General features: G+C 42.7%; 1 long non-coding RNA gene across 1 annotated transcript in view; it reads right to left on the bottom strand.

The window, feature by feature from the left end:
- Positions 1-2,607: 2,607 nt before the first annotated feature.
- LOC146862861 (uncharacterized) overlaps positions 2,608-21,997 on the bottom strand; it is a 63,088-nt gene continuing 43,698 nt past the window's right edge. Inside the window, exons 2-3 of the long non-coding RNA XR_014978512.1 lie at positions 20,781-20,872; positions 2,608-4,556 (exon numbers count right to left, since the gene is read on the bottom strand). This is a non-coding gene — a long non-coding RNA (uncharacterized LOC146862861). The remainder of the gene's footprint in view (positions 4,557-20,780; positions 20,873-21,997) is intronic.

Below are 21,997 nucleotides of genomic sequence, written 5' to 3'. Positions count from 1 at the left end.
CCTAGCTTCTATTAAAGATGCTGTATTAGAACATGCGAAATTGGCGGAGGTATATTTCTAAACGCCATGTTGCTCGGGCTTATGGAGAGGGTGGAAGGCCGGGACAACACTTAGCTACTAAGATTAAACACTGCATGGAGAGGGAGGTCATTACTAAGATCACGGACGATGAGGGCCAAGACCACTACAATGTTCCAGACATTACAGACCAATTCCGGCAATTTTATGTGAAATTATACACCTCCCAAGGTGAGACTGATGTTGCCAACCTCGATGATTATCTCTCGCAGATAGCCATCGCATGGCTGTCAGATGGGCAGAGACACTACCTCAATCAACTGATCACAGTTGAAGATATTCGAATGGCAATAAATGCCTTACCCAATAAGAAGGCACCGGGCCCTGACGGGTTTCCCTGCGAATTTTACAAAGCTTATGCAGAGGAACTCACCCCTTATTTACTAGAACTGTATGCTGAAGCGTACGATTTAGGTATGTTACCACCGTCTCTCCGCGAGGCACTTATCATCACACTACTCAAAAAGGATAAATCCCCCACTAATTGTGACTCATACAGGCCTCTCTCGCTTATTAATATAGATGTAAAAATCCTGGCTAAGATCCTGGCCACTCGTCTCCAGCCACTCATGCAAAAAGTGGTCTGCCAGATCAATCTGGTTTTATTCCAGAGCGTTCTACCTCCCATAATTTACGGACACTGTTTGCTATGCTTCACACTCTCAATCTGGATCTGCCGGCGGCGGCAGTCATGCTTGACGCCGCAAAGGCATTTGATTCCATAGAATGTGGTTATCTTTTTTATGTGTTACAGCGGATGGGCTTTTCATCTCTCTTTGTTAATTGGGTGCGTCTCCTATATGCAGGTACCACGGCACGTGTCCGGGTAGAGGGCTATACATCTGACCCAATACAAATCACTAGGGGCACCCAACAGGGGTGCACACTTTCATCGATGTTATTTGCTCTTACACTGGAACCCCAAGGTTGCCTTATTAGGCAATCCAACAAACATGCAGCTCTCAATTTTTTTCATCGCCGGTCATCATCTCTCTTTACGCAGATGATATGCTGCTTTTTATACGTGAGTCCCGTACTTACCTAGCACCAGTTCTGCTTGAGTATATCCACTTCGCTCGTTTTTCTGGCCTCCACATTAACTGGTCCAAATCTGTAGTGATGCCGCTGACAGAGAGCACTCTCCCACATGAACTTGAATTTCCCCTTGTGTGGGCCACGGATTCGGTTAAATATTTGGGGTTGCGGGTTCACCGGAACCCAGACGTCGTTATCCGTGAGAATTACGGGACTGCCACCGCGATGCTGGAACAACAAGTGGATAGATGGGTAAAACTCCTGCTTTCTCTGGCAGACTGTATTGCATTGATCAAAATGGTAGTGTTACCTAAATTATGATCTTTTTTCAGTAACATACCGCTCCAACTCCCGCAACTTTAAAAAAAACCTCTACGCACTTTGCTACTTTGCCTCGTCTGGGGTGGCCGACAAGCATGGGTGAGCTGGAAGACTCTCACACTGGATTAAAAATGCGGGGGTTTCAGTGTACCCGATTTTTATCTCTACTACCTTTGTGCACACGCACAATACGCACACTTCTGGTTCACCTCCCATGCTTTCGTCCCGCACGTGGCTGTGGAACACCGGGATGCACATCCCTTCCCATTGAGCTCTCTATTAACACATGACCATAGGCCTACACCCCGCAATACCTTTAGCACTATTAATTCGACGATTGCCGCCTGGCAGTCGTTGGGCCATGAGGCGGGAAAACTACCATTATACACCCCGCTATTACCGTTGGCTTATCACTTGAACATATCAGTAACTCACGAACAGGAAGCTCTGCGTGCACTGGCGCAGGTAAGCATTGACAAGCTACAAGATCTATATCCTGGCAGTACTTTTCTGTCTAATACTGATATGGACTATATTCAGAATAAGACACTGCTCTTCGTTTTTTTACGTACATAGACTGAAAAAGGTGTTGCAGATTCACTACCCCACATTCCCGACGGAACCACCGGAGACACTGGCACTGCGCACACTGCTCCTGGCTCCTACTTGACATAAGCTAGATACTAAACTTTACCGCGCTACTTAGGAAGATAAGCCCCTCTCATGCGAAAGGAGCCTTAGCAAGTGGAATAAATATCTTGACCCACAACTCACGCAGAAAGACTGGGAACTCTGCTGCCAACTTACTAGCGCCCTCACCTCTAATGAAAACTTGCGTATCATACTGTAGTGTAGTTCCTATATCCCTGATAGGCTCTGCACATTGGAATAACATACACTATAGATTTAACATAGGACTATGGTCAGTATGTCCCTATCGAGTATATTAAACTTAATTACTTGTGTGTGCCAGCTAACTCAGAGGTCACTAGAAACTTCTCGAATATACAAGAAGGGATTAGTCTCTGACAACCGCATAAACATGACAACTTCGTTTCCTTTTAGAATCGGAACAGTCTCAGAATCGTGGAAACAATAGATAACAGTTTCACTCAGTCAATCATGCATGCATCGTTTCTACAGAGTTGCACAGAAATAAAGAGACAGGTGTTTCAATAAAAGGGTTTATTGAACAGTCTTATTTCTCATGCAAGAGATATGAATTGCTACAATCGTAAGACAGACTGCAAAGTACAATATGTACGAGGTTAGCAGTAAGATAAAATAATACTGCAATAGCATTGTTTGTAGATATGATTTATATTAATCAAAATACGTACATAAATAACATAAGCTAAAATGTGATACTCATCTGATGCTTCTAAATTGTTCTACCCCAGTGTACCTAACCTAAGTGCAGTACGAGGTTTGAAGTAGGTGCCATTTCTAAAGTATAGCTAGCTATATTTTAGTTTAGCCAAGAGTTGCCAAAAGTTTCTCTAAGTTCTAGTCAGCTCCATACCTTAGAATGAGAGAGGTTGGAATCTCTTTTCTGGACTCGATATTCTAACGCCCCGCAAGGAAAGTCAGAGAGCACTGGAGCTGGATTCTCTGCGAGGAGGATGGCAGCGTCAGGTCAGTGCATCAGGCTGGAACTCTGGGTTGGATCGAATCCTCCGGGAACCGCAATTTGCCAGGTCAAGTGCTGGTATATTTACCTTGAAGGTGTCTAGGAATGCCAGTATTGACTTAAAAGTCGGGCAAAGAAACGTCATGAATGAACCCCTAAGGAATAGATGTTCATGCATACTTAATGAGTTCTTGGAGAAATCAATATTCACGCTGAGGGAAATTCCTAAAGCCTTAAGGGTCTGTTATTCCAAGAATTCGTTGTGACGTGGATGGACAGATGTAGGTTGCCATGCCTGTATTTGGTTTGTACGTCCCAATGTCTAAATAAGGGCCGGATTTCTATCTCCAAATAAGGGCAATGTGAATTGTACTTATATAAGGGCATAAATCGGGAAACCTATATACGGAATCTAAATCTGCACACAACAATACACTTTAAATACCTTCACCAGGTTTACTATACTCTGCATAAACTTTTTAAATATGGGCCCTGAGACACTGATGCTTGTAAACGATGCAGGGCTTTGGGGGCAGATTTCTGGCACCTAGCTTGGACCTGCAGGCGGGTGTCGGAATACTGGGCTGCTGTGATTACAATGCTATCAAAGATCATTGGGATTGTATTGCAGTGTTTCCCACAAATATGCTTACTGGGTCTTGTCCCCTTCCTAAAAGGTGTCGCGGGTAGAATGACGAGAGTGGCACTGCTTATTGCCAAGCGACGAGTGGCGATGGTGTGGGATAGTGCGCTGAGCCCCACAGCGGAACAGTGGCTTAGAGATTTAGTATTCTGTAGAGAAAATCTAGTCTTATATGCAGAGGAGCTACCATCGTCCTCCAGTCCCAATGACATCTGGGAGCCCTTGTTGGTGTACTTGCGTTCTATTGCCCAGTCAGATCCCCCTGAAAATGAGACCCTGTGAATATATGCGCCACATACTGTATGCAATGATGTCAGTCTGTTTAAGCTTTCTCCCACGTAAGTTTAATTTATAGTCACGTGCTGTTCATTTGATTCTCTTTGCATATGGTTGTACCAAATGCAGATGTGTGCCTGGCCCCAGAATCGAAACTTACTCCTTTTTAATTTACTATTCAGCTGCATCTGCTTGGAAAATTGCATGGTGGGCGTGCTTCCAATGGTTCTGAAATGTACATAATGTATTGTTATGCTTGCTGATGTCAGTTCCTCTGCAGCACTCCTAAGTGACTGGGCAGACCGGGCTCCACTCTGAGTGTGTTTGAATAAACAAGTATATGGTTTGTATTCTCTACTGTTTGACCGACTAGAAAGGCGGAGAGGTGGTCGTGAGTGACCCGGGTGACCCTATTTGGGCCATTTCCGTCAGTTGGCGCCTGAACAGGGACTCCTTTGGATGAGTGACCCATCCACTTCTGCGGACGGGGGGAGGTCGAGGTTATCGTCGGGTTGGACGGACGGATCAGGGATCCTTGCACGAAGAGTTCCTGACACTCGCAGCGGCCATTTCCTTCATATGTTTGTGATAAAAAATACATATCATTATTGGTTATTTTAATATTTTTCAATTCAATAATAAACTTAATTGAACAATAATAACACATTTATTTAAAAAGTATTTAAATTGATTAAACACATTACCACAATTTCCTAAATATTAAATAAAAATTGATATTTCTATTAATCACTGTTCCAAATTATTATTTCAAAAAATTAAAATAACATGAAATTAATGTTTTATTTAATGCACATATATTTTGATGAGTTATTGTGCTATAACATTGTATTAGTTCTGTATTAATACATATAATTTTAAATTAGTTAACAATTATTTTACACATAAAAATATTTTTTACTTTTTCTTTCAAGCATAAGCTTTAAGAAATGTCTCAGTATGTTCCCAAAGGGAGATTTTCGCCTCAGTGGTGGAACACAGTATGGTGAAAATTTGTTAGTAGCAACTTTATATTCGGAAATTCTGTTTAGGAGGCTCCAAACTCTGATTTGAGGGGTGAAGACATGGAAGTCTAACCCAGGTGAAAATTTCACTCGAAAATATTGAACAGCAAAATTGTGGTGAATTTCGAAAAAGTGTAGAGTTGCACTTAGGTGTAGCAGTATGTATATGTGTGCATATGGTATTTCTATAACTAGAACCTAGCCAAAAGGCAGCGAACCTGCACGTGAGTAAATGTACACATGTATATTTATCTTTGTTGATTGGGCCCATAATGTTATGGTAATATAAAACTTGGGAATTATCGGACTATGAGATTTCAGTAATTTCAGGTGCACTATTACTGCATAAGTTTCTTTACTTGATTTTGTACAGAAGGACTTTGAGTGTAACTTTTATGAGAACTTTTACAGTGTGTAATTTGCCCTCCCTCTACTCAATAATATGGCTCAGATTTACAAAGCTGTTGTATACTGCATCACAGCACCCAAAGTTTCTGTGCTATGGTGCATGACAGGTTGAGAGCAGGAAAGTTCAATATGTACTAAGAAATGGCACTATCCTCATCTCTCCCTAGTGCCGGTGCAAAATGCGTCTGACAAGTACCACACACATACACCTATGCATCATAAGGCAAATATATCTGTTTCTGTCTAGCATAACTTGTGTACTGGAAGGGAAGGGAATACATTTGCGGATTACCAATTAGGCAAAGTAGGCAATGGCCTATGCGCCCCACTCCTTTTAGGGGCCCCGCGACAACGGATCAAAATAATATTGATTTGATCTTGAAATAAAATTCCAATCAAGTTTTCATAAAAGTGTTATCAAAAGATAGAAAAATATGAATCAACTCAAAGAAATGAAAACTTAACATTAAAGACTCTATGAAGAAAATACTGTATTAATGTAAATATACCCATTAACAACTTAAAGTACGCAAACCAGAGACACTGCATTAGATTCACATAACAGTTTGTCTCTTAAAAGCTCATCTTCTGGCAGCTGTCAATTTGTAAAAATATCTGTGCAAACTACGTACATGTAATGTACAGTAGTGATGGTTATATCCAAAATTATAAACATATTAGGTGATAATTTGCGAGGAGGGCTTTGACATTTTAACTGCCTAGTGGCACTGAGGGAATACTACAAAATACTATGCCTAGACAAACTTTAAAATGTTTCCCACATCGATGTGTACTGTACAGTGCAGCACATATGCAAAGTGGGAGATGGTAGGAGAAATTAAGCATTTCTCCATTTTAACCCCTGCCGTCAAGTGGTTATTTTTTGGTGCAAAAAACGGGAACATAAACGTACCAACCATGGAACACCCACTTGACACAAAGTACGCAGAGCGTTGTTCTGTTTTGCATTATTTTCAGACAACTTTCCAGTACAAAACAAGTTTTGCGCTGTAGATTCAAAAAATCATTTTGCACAGGCCAGCTCAAAATGCCTGCAAATCTGGGCCTAAATGTCTTAAATGGGTGTTTTTAACATGCTGCTAATCTGCATCAATTCCTCATTCTGTGCAGTCAAACTTGGAGTCAGGTGGAAACTGCACACCCCGCCAGTTAGCCCAGTCTTGCAAGTACCCGCATTTTGCTGCCACTTCATATTCAGGCTCAAAGTTTGTGTTCTCTGTTTCTAGCTAGTAACTTTAAAAAACATAATCTGTATGTCTGCATGGGCGTCAGTGTCAAAACTCGACCAAACATAATCAAACAAAGGCAAATTTGGGGTGTGAGCACCGTGAAGTTGTCCTAAGAAGACATGTGGCGTTTAACAAATCGGAAAATAAAGAACCATGGCAGATTGAGTAAAGAAAATTGTTTTTGTTTCTATTCGAGGAAACGTGCATTTACAGCTCTTTGCTGTCATCTAGTGGCCAAGAACATCTAAATTATTCACTAACCTTCCCTAACGTTTACCAAACATAGATCTGTTCTCTCTTTCTTTCGCATAACTTTTGCCGATGCAAGAACACTAATACTAAACGTCTTATCTCGAGGGCAACCACAGTAGTTATAACAGGTCACCAGTGACGCTGCCATGGAGGGACACTGACCATGTGCAAAGTGTGGGTGAGAGATTGAGAAACCTTGAGCAGCTGGAGTTAGTAAGGCGCATAGTCTCGTTTAGCAGTTAGCTGGCAATTAGACATAATCAGTGACATTACAGGAAGTGACATTAAAGGGAGTGTATGCACAGGAACTGACATCACAGAGAGCTATTCCAAATGTCCACAATAACTAATGACTATTAACATAGCCTTAAACTACATACAATACGGTTTGAAGGAATTATCACAATTACTCCTAATGCCTCAAAAATCAACTTCACTATCAAAAGTGACAGATGATTCAATAAGGTGTGTGATAGATGTCTGCATAGCATTATCCCTTGAACATTTACTAGTATAATGTAATTGATATTACACCAAGGTGGTGTCTAAATAGCATTGTTTAAAACAAATACTGGCAGCATAAAATATATAGATTTACCCAACTAGATATAAAGAGAATGCATGATTGCAACACAGAGTATGTTGTATTAGGGAAACAACGTCTTGGACTGAAACATTACCTGCAGAAAGTATGTCTTTGGTGATTAAGAAGTGGAGTACAGGTAAGCATACCAGAAAATGTAAGGGAGTGAGAAGATAGATTGTTCCAAGACAATACACCGTCGAATAAATGCCCTACAGTATTTGGAAAATGAAAACCACTGCAAAATCCAGATATCCTCCTAAAAACGTATGGACCGTGCACAAAAAAGAAGAGATATGTCATTGTAGACTCCCCTGGTGATGCTGGAGGGGTTGTGTGCATTGTGTGGGAGCCGAGCTGTGCCTCTGTCTGCAGACCTTGCCCCTCTCCCAGCCATGGTTTCTCAGTTTTCCGACTGAACTGATAAGGCCTGTAGCCTTTACCTTTGGTTTGACTCTGTTTTCAACACATGCCTACTGAAGTGCACATAAACTACCTCCATGTATACAGTTAGAAAATTACAAATATGTACATGGAAGGACGCCGACTTGTCGACATCTTTGGTTCAGAACTGTCTCTCATCTGTATTTCAGTGGCTTGCTCGTGCCCAACTGAAGTGCAATGAGGATAAGTCGGAGGTCCTTCTGTACGGTTCGTTTCCACCTGCCTGTAGAGAAATTATGTGGCCGCCAGACTTCCCTTGCCCTAAGTCAGAGGGCATCTCTGCTAAGAACTTGGGGATCCTGGTTTGGCGAAGACTTTCGGTTTTCGGTGCAAATTAAGAAACTCACCGGAGTTTGCTTTGGCACTCTCAAGTCACTCAGAAGGTTCTTCCCCCTGCTTCCCAAGCCTGCCAAGGAAATGGTCGCCCGTGCACTCATTCTTTCACGCATTGACTATGCTAACGCACTTTACTGTGGCATCCCAGGATATCTGCTGAGAAAACAGCAGACCATACAAAATGCCACGGCTAGACTTCTATTTAACATCTCTGGAAGATCTAGCGTGAGACAGCACCTACGAGACCTGCATTGGCTCCCGGTGGCCCAAAGAGTGCAATTCAAAGTCCTCGCGGTGGCCCATAGAGCTCTGCATGGTTTTGGGCCTTTGTACATCAGGAAGCGGTTTTGCTTCTACGTCCCCAGCAGAGCTTTGCGCTCAGCCGCCCAACGTCGGATGATTATCCCTCGATTTTGCAGGTCCCGGTTGGGAGGTCAGTCCATCTCTGTTAAAGCAACTATGGCTTGGAATTCTCTCCCACTGAAATTGCGGCATATTGAGGATCTTAGACTTTTCAAGAAACAGCTTATAACTCTTTTCTTCAATTAGCTGATCCATATTCTCCACTTCCTTGGGCTTTGATAACTGCACGCGCCAGGACACTCTTGAGTATTTGAGCATGCTATAAAACCCTTTATAACATAGCATAACATAACATAAATACAGTTGGCAAAAAATATATAAAACTCCTCTCAATAGGATCTAACACAATTCATCACAGTGGTTTGTCAGAGTGGGTGTCCAATGCCAAGATCCTTGACTACTATGGTAATCTGTGAGATTGCCTGTGCAAAATACCTGTGTATAGCCCATAACACAATATGATAATAACCAGCTGTTAAAGGTTTACTGGCTATAATAAATGCTTTAAACAGTAAAGATGCTAGTCCAACTGCCTTTGTCATAATGTTTCATAATAAGCAGAACAGAACTATTGTACCGGACATAATGTATCCCAGTGCACCAATCAGGCCTACTGGTCATAGCTTAAAGATTTCCAGAAGGCAATTACCGGACACACAGCCATAAAATTAGAAACATATACAAAATTAAAGTTGGCTAAGCAAAATACTCTCCTAAGACTGGCTAACAAGGATTCTGACAGTGCACTAACCAAGACCACAAACTGTGCCCACTATGGTAATTTGTAATATTCGATGTAGCAAAATATTAATAATATTTAATATAGAGTGATAACAAGACAATGATAAAACCTTAGTGGCTTTTATCAAATGCTTTCACGACCAGTACATCAGGAATACCGCCTTTATTGTAACATTTTATAATACATAGATTAAACCTATAGTCAAGATCATTGGTTTGCCACAATAACCAACTCACTCCTGCTGCACTGAGTATAGGTTTTACCACAAGCCAAAAAAGTGTAATATAAACACTCTTTAGTGGAAGCTCACAAATTTGCCCCAATCAAATCCTGTACTCGGGGCAACCATCAGGGTGCGGGAGCCTAAGCCCCTCTCTTAGTAGTACTATGAAAGCTCTTTTTATGTAATACCAGACATAAAAGTCCGTGTAGATTAGTTTAGCTATAGGAATCCCACACTGCTGTAATGATCAAAGGGAAGTGTGCTGGGACTGGAAAATAGCAATACGTTCCTCATGATAGTCCTCCTACCACCTGTGCTGCTGCCAGAGAAAAATAAAAATGGTAAATTCTATACTTATCGCAGACACTTTAACAGCATTAAAATACAATGTGTCACAGTTGTGTGGAGGTAAAGCACGCAACTTCTGCTCAATCAAAACATGTACTCCTGTCCATCAACATGAGGGCAGAGCCAAAGCCCCTCTGTGTAGTATTCCTGAAAGCTCCTTTTTACTTTGATCACATAAGCTCTGACGCCAACTGCAGTGTCAAGACAGACCTAATGAACATGCCTATGTTTTGGCAGCAACAATGGACACAGAAACCCTAAAACAATAGTATTTCCCTATCAGCAAGTTGTGGGCTTGCTCAAAAATGAGAGCCCTCAAATTGTCACAAGTTGCCCTTTTTCATTCTGGGACTTTTTAGTCCTGCAATTATAATGGTGAAAGCAAACTAGAAGTGTGAGAATGCAAATTGTAAAACCAAGACTGGATAAGCTACACACGATCTGGCAGACAATAATGCAGTACAAAAATGAGGTTCATTTAAATTAAGGGTGCTTTTAAACAAAGGGGGAGCAACCTACCAATAAGTTTTTCTTGGAGTTGGAAGGCAAGGTTGTGAAGAGATTGAACATTTAGGACCACATTCACAACGGGAAATTTACACATTTAGTTTTGCGCACCTGTATATTAATTCTTATACTTTGTAGTAACTCTACTACATTTGTCTATTCACCATTTACACGTGTCCGGTTACTTCATACTCTAGACTTTCATACTTCAGTTTAGGTGGTGGAGTCTGTATACATTTAATTTAATTCCCTTCCAAAAACATAAATACTGCCCACACCATAGGCTCTGCTTTTTTCCTCATCATCTTTCAGCTCCTATATCAACCACATTCTGCCTGAAGTGTGCAGACCCTACTTCTGAGGCCGAGGCATCCCTTGTAGTTAAATTATAGGTAAAACACTACAACTACATGAGCTACCTCCACATTCACCCTCCGTGGAACACAGAATGCAGCCTTATGGCAGGAAGTGACAGATTCTGTCAATGCATTGGGGGAGGAGGCACACGCTGTGGGGATATTTTAAAAAGAGTCAAAATGAGGCAGGCAAAGGAGAAGTTCTCTACGATTCAGCATGCATCAACTCTTCCTGGAGGGGAACGAGAATCCCATCTACATCTCAATTCCTCCAGGAGAAGGATTTCTTCTTCACCTCCACCTGCAATATTGGCGGCTTCTTTCTGACAACACTAATGATGTCATGGAAAATTCTAGATCCCCCTCTCTCTCTCTCTCTCTCTCTCTCTCTCTCTCTCTCACTAAAACCAAACCTACATTTACTCACCCATATCTGTATTTCTCCTATACCTAAATATTTAGGCACACATCACATAAATACCCCTCAAACACAGTCTCTAGCATGCACCTTATAAATTCTTGATGTTTTGATTACAATTCTTTTATTTTGACTCTTTTCATACAGCCATTCTTTTGAGTAGATTGGTTGCTTAGTTTAGGGTAGGTGTAATTGCAAGTGCAGCAGGGCAACACAGGTCGCACCGCAACACAACTACACACACAGGTATGTTGTTATGCTAAAAATGTCACTACCACGTTAGAGTGGATTTCTATCAGTTGGTTACCTCAAAGCCTAACACCATATTTCATAATGTGTTTTCAATGAGTTACACTTGTAGTCACATGTGACCTTGATATTGTTAATCTATTAAATAGTCTTACACTTTTTTTCACTTTTAAAGCCCTGTGGTGTCCAATCTATCGCTGGCTACAAAACCTGCGTCTGCTTATAAAACTGCACGAAAACCTGGACCAGTACCATAGAGCGCACATATGGTAAAGAATTAGAAGTTAAAGGTCTGGTATTTTTGCTTTGCCTCTAACCTCTTTGGTACTGAAAGGGTGATTGTCTATATATTTTCACACATCCCTGTTTGCACCCTGGTCAATATGTAATGCAATTATTGAATAAGTGATATATTGTCTGATAGAACTGCTGTTAGACTTGGCTTTGTTCGGGAATAACTATATGATATCTGTTAGGACCTGTCTTAGCTTGCAGGAAGTGAGTCTTTGTCTCAAAATCATCTTCATATATGATTTGGGGTGGCTTATACTCTGCGTGTGTCTCTCGTTCATGTCAGCTTGTCACACAACATCCCCTGGTGTCCACCCTGCGAATGTCAACACTAATGACAGCAGCAACTCTACCCTGTGTAGGCTAGATAAGTCTGTGAACCTCTGATCTTATCTTCTGCATCTCCTCATTAGTCCTTTCACTAAATTATTTTTCATTTTTTCTCATTATAAAAAATGTTTTAAAAAAATGTACTGGGGATGATTGTTTCTATTTCATATATTTATCTCTAATGTATCAAAATTGAACATAATTATTCGGTTTTTAGCAGCTGGATCAGCAGATACCTTGGAAACACCAACTACGAGGACACTGGTTCAACAGCTGACCTCACGGGGGTCATCCAGTGATCATACATCTATGGTTCGAGCTGGTGAGTTGATATTGTCGAGATATAATAAAAACATCACAGACCAACATTCATTTCATGTTTCTTTTTGTTCATATAGTACTATCTTTATTATTATTTTTTTCAGCACGTCAATTAAAATACTGTGTAGAGACAAAACTGTATTTGAGGGACTACAACTGTTTATATCTTCTTCTTGCAGGTGCTGCAACACTGAGCTGGACGATGATGCCAGTGGTCAGTCCAAGGAGAGAATCCAATTCACCTCCACCAAGCAACTATCTCAATGGTCAGCATGATTTGTGAATAAGAGGCGGAGAAGGAGGAGCAGGAGTAGGTAGGCAAGTAGGAGGACATTGCTGACCCCACACACAGCATCTACAAGAAAGCCGCTTCACAGTTGGACAGCAGTCATACTACAAATTCAGTTCTGAGGATTTTCAGTCCCCAGCCATTCGTTAAGCAGCCATGGATGCTTATTCTGCCCATGCAAAATTCCCTTCCACACAGCCCTCAACTAATGGACACCTCTGTACAATTTCTTACATACTCCTCCCATGAAGGTGCATCTCCAGTCTTTTCTCATTCAACTGAAGGAAAGAACCCTGGAAAGGTATCCCCATTCATCATCATCCTCTTCATCATCGAACAAATGGCACCCCTCTCAGTGATGATCAATCTGCTGGTCATGTCAGACGGCCACGCATGTGGGTAGGGGGACTGGCATGGCCTAAGGCTGCTCTCTGGCAGGATCATGTTTTCAAAAACTGTTTAATGTGTAGGGGATATTCATACAACGGGGACTACTCTCCATGGGACAATATTCCATCTTAAAGGACTCCCTCAGATGATTTAGGGAAAGACCCGTGCCTTGGAATAATGTTGAGAAATGTTACAAAGACATGGTAAAGATGCACAGAGAACATCTTAGAAGTTTTAGGGAAGAGAGGGCAACACAACATGCCTTGGACATGTAGATGATAGTAATGATGCTGTCTTATCAAAAATTCAAAAGATAAAGCACCTATGCAGGATTGGGAGTGGAGTTATCCTTATGAATATATGAGTAATTATGCCCCTAAGTAGATTAGATTTTAGGTCAGAAAATCAAGTAATATAAAAAATTAAATAAGCTTTATTGAGGCATGTACAAGTTGGAAATTGTGAAGGTTTATTAAATATTTAAAGTTCATTACAAAAGGTAAAATATGGTTTACCTCAAAAATCTATCAAAATTCATAATAAATCATATATAGAGAAATAGTATAGGGCTCAATAAAATTGCAGCAGGAGGTCTGGTATAACATTAAACCAAGAACATATAATTATTTTAAGTCCTAAGCCTGAAACAGAAAAGCATGGGTCTGCTCTGCTCTCTTAGCGTCTGCAAGAAACTGTTGCTTACCGAGAGGAGCTCTCTTTTATAGGAAGATGCACAGTAAAAAGCACTCAGTCAGCATGAAGTGAGAACCTTTTTAAATAGGCTCAGTGAATCACAATAAACAACAAAACACAACAATACCCAACGTCATTCCAAAATGAATAATAATTATTCCCCTTTTTCCCTAATGTCATCTGATGTGACGGTACAAATCAAAAATACAATGACGAACTTTTGAAATAAATTGGCCCACTTTGGTCAGATAGGAAGAACCAGCAACATTTGAGGGGCAAAGCTTCCTCTGTAGCTTGCAAAGAACAACATTTTAGTCTATAAAGGACAAGCAGCGTTACAATACTAATTACATTCAATAATGTTTTCAGTGCACATTTTGCAGCCTGTGTAGTCAGGGCCGGACTGGGAACTGAAAGCAGCCCTGGCAGAATTTGGCAGACCAGCCCCCGTCCGGCGCGTAGCGAGCGTACGAGCCCGACCGCTACTAGGGGCGTTTGGGGGGGGTTTCCCCCCCCCCCAAGAAAATTTTGGAAGACAACCGACCAATATGGTGAATTTTACAGCACATTTTTCATTACATATTCAATTGTATCAACTTTCAAACCACAGTAAATAGTAGATGATGATTGTCGCCGCCTCCCTGAGTGTGTCTGTTTATGTGCTCCAGATTCAGGAGGGAGAGTGTTGTTTGGCACATGGCTGCCAAGTGCCAACTCGCTAGCCAAGCGGAACTGATTGGGACCGTTTCTGTTTCATCACACAGCAAAAGAGCAGGCCCTAGCAGCAGGAGGCAACTTTCAAAAGAGACACTAGCACTGAACACACAAGTGTGCATTTTACCAGCGCAAACTCCTTTCTTGTGAAATCCGGCCTGAAATCCGGAAAATAAAAAAATATATAGGTCATGATTCATGAACCAACTGAACCAGCGCATGGGGAACGCACCATGGGGCGACCTTCAACAGATGGAACTGATACAAAGGTACAAAGGCCCATTAGAGGTCAAAAGTTACACTGAAGAAGATGGTAGCAGCGCTAAGCCCTTTACTCTATAACCTGCCCCATAAGATGTTAAATTACAATCCTATATCAGAATCGCGAATGATCCTGGAGCCCATAAGGCACTTTTTGTAGGCTAGCTTCAAATTCTGTTCGCATTTGTTGGTGAAAACTTTATTAATAAGAACGTGCACGAGGGGCACATTTTGGAGTGCTTTAATAAAATGCTGCTCTCCCGAGAGATGTGATTTGTCTAGTACTATTTTTATTTAATATATCCCCATAATGGTAGCGAGAGGAGAATGTTGCTGCAAGGGTGTGGCCCTAAAATAAACCCCATCTTAAAAGAAAAGCAGCTGCCACCTTCGACTTGCCTATGTCTGTGTTTCAATGCAATGCCCTCTGTGACGCCCTCTTCTATGTTGAGGTCACTCGCCGATATTGTCGATGCGATGCTGAAGTTACTGAGATAAGTAAAGGCATGTAAATATTGTGCGCTGTGAGCCTTGAATACGAAGCACACTTCCTACAGCGAATACAAAATCAGGCACCATGTTAGCAGGCGGTTAATGGCGCTGTCTCTCAGCACACTACATCGGTTATTTAGTGTGAATACTGGCTGCACAATCACAATGACATCTAGATACAAGAAAAATCCATGTGCACCACACAATAATTTGACACCGAATTGCAACATCTAACCTAATTCAGGAAACAATGCGGACTACACTACAACAACAACAATCACCTTGATGTAAGGACTGAACGCGGCGTCGACCAGGCTGACTGCCATGTATTGTTGGCAGTATGTTCTGTTAAACTCAGTAATCCACATGGCTCGGACTCCGTCCCAAAAAACAGACTTCACTTTCATGTTCAGGACAAAGCCTTTGTCCTGAACATGAGCTAAAAAAGGCCCCCCAAGTTAGCCTAAGCGGCGCAAGTGCCAGAGCCCAGTGGCAACACCAGGCAGTGGCCAGTGGAAAACAAAACAAAAGGACTCGGTTGTGTAAAAAAAAAGAAAAAAAAACACACACACACACACACACACACACACTAGAAAGCCCTGTTGTCTGCTTCAAATATATTTTTCAGCACAAGCCCCAAGTTGGGGCTTGTGCTGAAAAATATATTTTAAGCAGACTTGCGGACCACAACCTTCGCCCCAGTTACAGCCCCCCAAGAGTCAAGCAGCACAACAGCGCCACCAAAGGGAGCACAGTCACACGTATCCACAGTGCTGCACTAGCATAGCCAGACTCTCGCAGGCACAGGCAGGGAAGAGGAGGTTTCAAAGGTGGGAGTATCTAGCAAGTGACTCTACTCTGGCTCCCTCTGTGCGAGCCTTCATGGAGAAATCCTCTTCATTACTACCTCCACCTGACCCCTGACTCTGAAGCGCTCTCCCTTACAGACTTGATTATCCACTTTTCTACCACCCCTCTCCATTACACCTTATCTCACAGCTGACCTTGGGACCCAGCCCCATATTAGCCACCATTCAGTTCCACTTTCATTATTCCCAGTAAAAAACAATAGTAAAATCACCTTCAAACTTGAAACATTGAATATAGCAGTAAATGTAATCAGCATGCATGTTAAAGTATGCTCCACAGTTGTCCTAATCACCTGACTGTTAATTAAATAAACACAAACAGAAAGGCCATGACAGGGCCGGCTGTAGTGCTGGTGCAAAAGTCTTTTTGACCTATTTTTTGACATCTTTCTCTGTAGATAACTTAACAACCACCCTCCAACAGTGCTCTTTATCTCTCTGTAGCCACTCCCCCCATGGCCTCCTCCTCAGACTCCCTCACTGCCACCCTCCACCAGCGCCCCTCATCTCTCTGTAGTTCCCCCCACCCCATGACCTCATCGGGTTCCCTCACTGCCATCCTCCACTAGTGCCCCTCATTTCTCTGTAGCCCCCCCACCCCATGACCTCCTCCTCAGATTCCCTCACTTCTCCCTCCACCAGTGCCCCTCATCTGTCTATAGTTCCCCCACCCCATGACCTTCTCCTCGGATTTCCTCACTGCCACCCTCCACCAGTGCCCCTCATCTCTCTGTAGTTTCCCCCCACCCCGTGACCACCTCCTCGGATTCCCTCACTGCTCCCTCCACCAGCGCCTCTCATCTCTCTGTAGTTTCCCCCCATCCTGTGACCTCCTCCTCGGATTCCCTCACTGCCACCCTCCACCAGTGCCCCTCATCTCTCTGTAGTTCCCCTCCACCCCGTGACCTCCTCCTCGGCTTCCCTCACTGCCACCCTCCACTAGTGCCCCTCATCTCTCTAGTTCCCCTCCACCCCGTAACCTCCTCCTCGGCTTCCCTCACTGCCACTCTCCACTAGTGCCCCTCATCTCTCTGTAGTTCCCCCACCTCATGACCTAGTCCTCAGTTTCCCTCACTGCTACTCTCCACTAGTGCCCCTCAGCTCTCTATATTCCCCCCACCCCGTGCCTCCTCCTCTGACTCCCTCACTGCCACCCGCACCCTTCATCTCTCCGTAGCAACCACCCACCCCATGACCTCTTCCTGGGATTCCCTCACTGCCACCCTCCACTAGTGCCCCTCATCTCTCCGTTGCCCGTCTCTCATATCCATTCCATTCGTTGTATTGCGCTACTCATATGAGTGTAGGGTGTCACAGAACTTTACATGATAACAGCACACATTATACAGAGACAATAAATCAGTTTAGGCGGAATGTCACATCAGCCAATGAGGATTACAAGGTGTAGAAATCACTTCATCCATACTGGTGGGCAATATATTTTACGGGAGTTTGGTTGGGAGAAGCACAAACTAAGGATTTAAAGAGTACTGCAGTGGTTGAGGGTTGGCTTTACTGATAAACATGTATAAATGCCCAAACTCTTTTTAGTAACATTAGATTAATGAAAGAATGGATAAGTTCTAATTATATCACAACACAAAAAAGCGAAGTTTGTTAGTAACTTCTGAACTGCAATTAACACAAGGATATCTGTGACAGGTGGGGTAGTAACCCACTGAGCTATTGCCATAAAATTCAGTTTACCTGCATGCATTTAAGAACTACCAACAGACAAATGGTTGCTCTGCAGCAGGATCGTAAATCACAAGTTATCTGAATAGTTGTAGTACATCGGTGGCAGAATGACTCACTGTGAGTGCCAAGGCTCATGTTTGGGTGGGCTTGGCCCACCCGGCCTTCCCTCTAGAACCGGGCCTGGTATGTAGTGGTACTGCTAGCATAGCCGGAATCTTGTTCACAGGCAGCCACCACCTCACTCCGGCACCCATGGCCTCCTCAGTGCTCTAAATGCCTGACTAGACTAAATCCACAAATCCAGAGTGACTCAGGGGCGCGCTAGTAGTGCGCTGCGCAGCGCTCTCGCTGTGCTGCCCGCACAGAACTGGCCCGGGCCGGGGATCAAACAAAAAGGTATAGGCCTCAGCGATAGGCATTACGTAGGCCTTTACTTAGCTTAGGCCAAGGCCCTGGGCTGGGGGAAGGCCTATACCCTTTGTTTAATCCCGGCCCGGCTAGTGCCAAACAAATGCCATTGCCCAATGCCACCCATGTTGTCAAATTTATCATGTTTCCATCCTGATGATAATTTCAAAGACTCACCTCTGCGGGTGGCGGGCGACGACGGACAGTCGGTAAGGTACTAGTGAGGGAGGGACAGGCAGCAGGCAGAGGCTAAAATTAGAAATACATTATGGGGTGCCTGTGCCTCGATCCCTCAGTCTCTGACTGTCTTCTTAGGGGGCAGTGGCTGGCTTTGTTCTGGAATGCTCCTCGGCGGTGGACGGAATCACAACTCATGCGCACTATTCATTGTTGGAACCCCAATGCGCATGTCACCAGTACCACACGGCCGCCCCACCCTAAGGTTAAGTAGATGATCTGGAGCCGGCAGACACATATGCGACTGCGCGCTGCGCGCGAGCGTGACGACGCAACCCAACGACCCACCCCCTATTATGATTAATTATCATTCATACATACATATACATGATGTTTATTTATAAAATAGTGATTTTTTTTTGTCCCCGCACGGAGCGAGGAGAGAGACAGAGAGAGTAGTGAGTTCTTACCTGATTAATTTTCTTACTAACGCGGTAGTCGGACCAAAAAACCGTCCCCCGTCAGCAACGAAACCGGCCCCCTGCCAAAAATCCAGCCCCCACCCCTGGCAGCCTACCGGGGGATTGCCCGGTGCCCGACATTGCCAGTCCGGGCCTGTGTGTAGTCACTGAGAAATCAAAACACGGTCACGTTTAGAATTCAGAATAAAGTCTGAGCCTAGATTGGCCAAGCTAAGGAAAACATAGTTTTGTAAAATAAAGCAACCTCATTTTTGTTGCAAATCATTCATGTCATTAAACAGACAATATTAATTGGTCATGAATCTACTATAATAGAGGAAATAAGCAAAACATGCTAATATCATTCTTCATGATAAACACATTTGGCAGAGGCCCCTCAACCAGCACACTACCTGCCTATCTCACACTTCTACCACAAATGCCTACACCACCACCAACTACACCACCTAAACCTCCACCACCTAAACCTCCACCATCACCAACTCAACCACCCTCAAGGCAAGCACGCTCTCAAACAATCTCACCACCAGTATTGAATGGGGGGAGAAGAAGGATAGACCCATCCTCCCCCAAATAACTTTTTTTGTGTGAAATTTCTCAACTAAATCCCTAACACACTCACTGAAAGCCTTTTGAAAAAATTAAATACTGTATAAATTTGTTCTATTAAAAAAGCCCTGTGTCGGTCTTTCATCTGAGTTCTATTTCTGATGCTGATGTTGCCATATAGGAAAGTGATATTTATGTTCTGTTCTTTGTTTGCCTTCAAAGTGTATTGCATTAAAAAATGTCATTATAGTACTGAAAGCATCTTCTAAATAACTGCACATTTCTTTTGCCTGACATACAATGCATTCATTTTCAAATATTTTAGAAATCAAGAAAGGCATTAATATTTTACATTTTTTTTATAGATAATTAAAATAGATCTTTTCCCAAAATAATATCTTGGGGAACATTATAAACTGTGCATGGGAATCGGCAAAACTGAATAAAGTTCAGTCTTATTTCAGAGCGGAAATGCAAACTTGGAGGTGGGGTGGGCAAATAATAACAACATGTCATGAAATATCAAAGCAATAAGTCTATATATAAAGGGAATTAATTTTAAAAAAAGGCATAAATAAATAGTCCATAAAATTAATTCTAAATTTTGTTAAAAAACTCAAAGGTCAGAATCAACTCTACTGCCCTAAACTATAATAAAGAAATTCCCCCAAGTCAGGGGGAGTGTCAGAGTGAAGTTCCTGACTTGGGGGCAAAGGTTCCTGGCCACCCTCAGTCTCACTTGTCATTACAACAATGGTAAATTACTTCTCCTGTGCAGATGCTACATGGCTGGCCGTGGCAGGCCTAAACACCCCACGGGAAGAAGGAAACACAGTGGGCAGGTAGGAATAACAGATTATATATGAGACAGAATAACAGAGATGCAGTGGACTGGCAGATGTGCTATTAGATCTGCTATCAAGGAGTCATGAGGCCACATTGGAGCTGTCCAGTGACAGCCTTTCGGCGTATCGGGACATCTCCAATGAAGTCGTCCTGGATAGCAAGAGAGATCACTCCCTGAACCTCTCCAATTTGCTTCAGGACAGCCTTGAGAGTAGTCAAGGAGACATAACATGGGGGAAGGGAGTGGTTTAGACAATATGGTTATGGGGTGTCATGCACTATAGTGTCTCTCAACTGCTGAAGTTCTGTGTAGACATGTGGAGGAAATGATGCCTGTGCAGGGGGTACATCTGGAGGCCCCGAAGGTATGGGGGCCTCTGTAGTTAATGAGGGGGGTTACAGGGCCAGATGGTGGTGATGCCTGCTCCTGGGCACCACTGTTTGTTCTTGGTCAAGCCCTGGCAGAACCCCAATATCGGCCTCTACCTGGTTGGTGGTGTCCACATCCCTGTCTTTCAGTCAAGGATCTTCTTCTTTGATCCAGGTTCTGCTCCGATGATCTTTGGCCAGCCCATCTACTGAAAAGGAAAGTGAAAACAGAAATGTTGAATCTATATGTTCAATACTGCTTATAAATTGCAATTTATTTTAAAGGGATATTATATCCCTAAATACAAGAACTGACATCATGCAATCTTTACCAAACTTTTACCAACCCACTGTTTCTATACTCATTTTTATGAACTTCTAACAAGGAATAAATATTTTTTGCACAAATCTTTGAGTATGTATGTTTTAAAGGATCAATGTACTATGTGAGAGCTTGTTCCTAAGTGTTGTTAATGTAAAGTGTTTGAATGTAATAGAAAATGAAGCAGTATGTTTTTTAACTACAGCATAGCATGTTTGTTGACGACATTATGTAAATTAAATAAAGTTGTCTCAAAATGCTAATATGGACGTGTGGTAGTCCACCTTTAATCACTGACAAGAGACTGTACAACCATATAAAGGCAGCAACCAAACTGGCAGATCATGAAAGAAATTATTTAACTAGTTGATCCTGAACAAGTATACCTTGACCCCCTATTCTGTACCCTACCCAGGGAAATTGGATGTGGGTGTAGATCAGGGTCAAGATCTATATGTAAGCCCTGTTGCATGGCAATACTTTGCAACACACTACAGGCTACAACCATTTCTCACACAACTTCATGGGAGTACACAATCGCCCCATCTCTATGGCAAAGGCATCTGCATCACAACTTAAGGATCCCAAGTGTGTTCAATATTTGCTCATATATGTATGTGCACCCTATTTTATGTCAGTTGAGAAAATGTGGGTGGACATCTATAGGGTGTGAGGAGATGAGGAGAGACAGCATACCTGCCAGGTGAACTTTCTTAACAGGGGGTCTTTATTCTAATGTAATACATCATGCCTACATACATGTAGTGTGTGTCAGGCTAATGTGAATCATTTGTGTTGTTTTGATTAATGTTTATCTTAGAGATGTCACTGGCCAGATGCACAAGTTGCCCCAGAGTGAGATATTGGTATTTACCAATGAGGCACATGCCACTGAAATACCTAGCAGTACACAAGAGGTGAGTGACTAAAGACGTAGTTACTGTGTGTGGTTCTAGGATCGGTAGCGTACACATCAGTGAAGCAGCCCTTGTCATTGCAGACAGCTTGCACA

Source organism: Triturus cristatus, chromosome 2_2 (assembly GCF_964204655.1).
Source record: "Triturus cristatus chromosome 2_2, aTriCri1.1, whole genome shotgun sequence".
NCBI classification, from domain to species: domain Eukaryota; kingdom Metazoa; phylum Chordata; class Amphibia; order Caudata; family Salamandridae; genus Triturus; species Triturus cristatus.
Note: the sequence above shows the minus strand (reverse complement) of the source record. Positions and strands in the feature narration are given on the sequence as shown.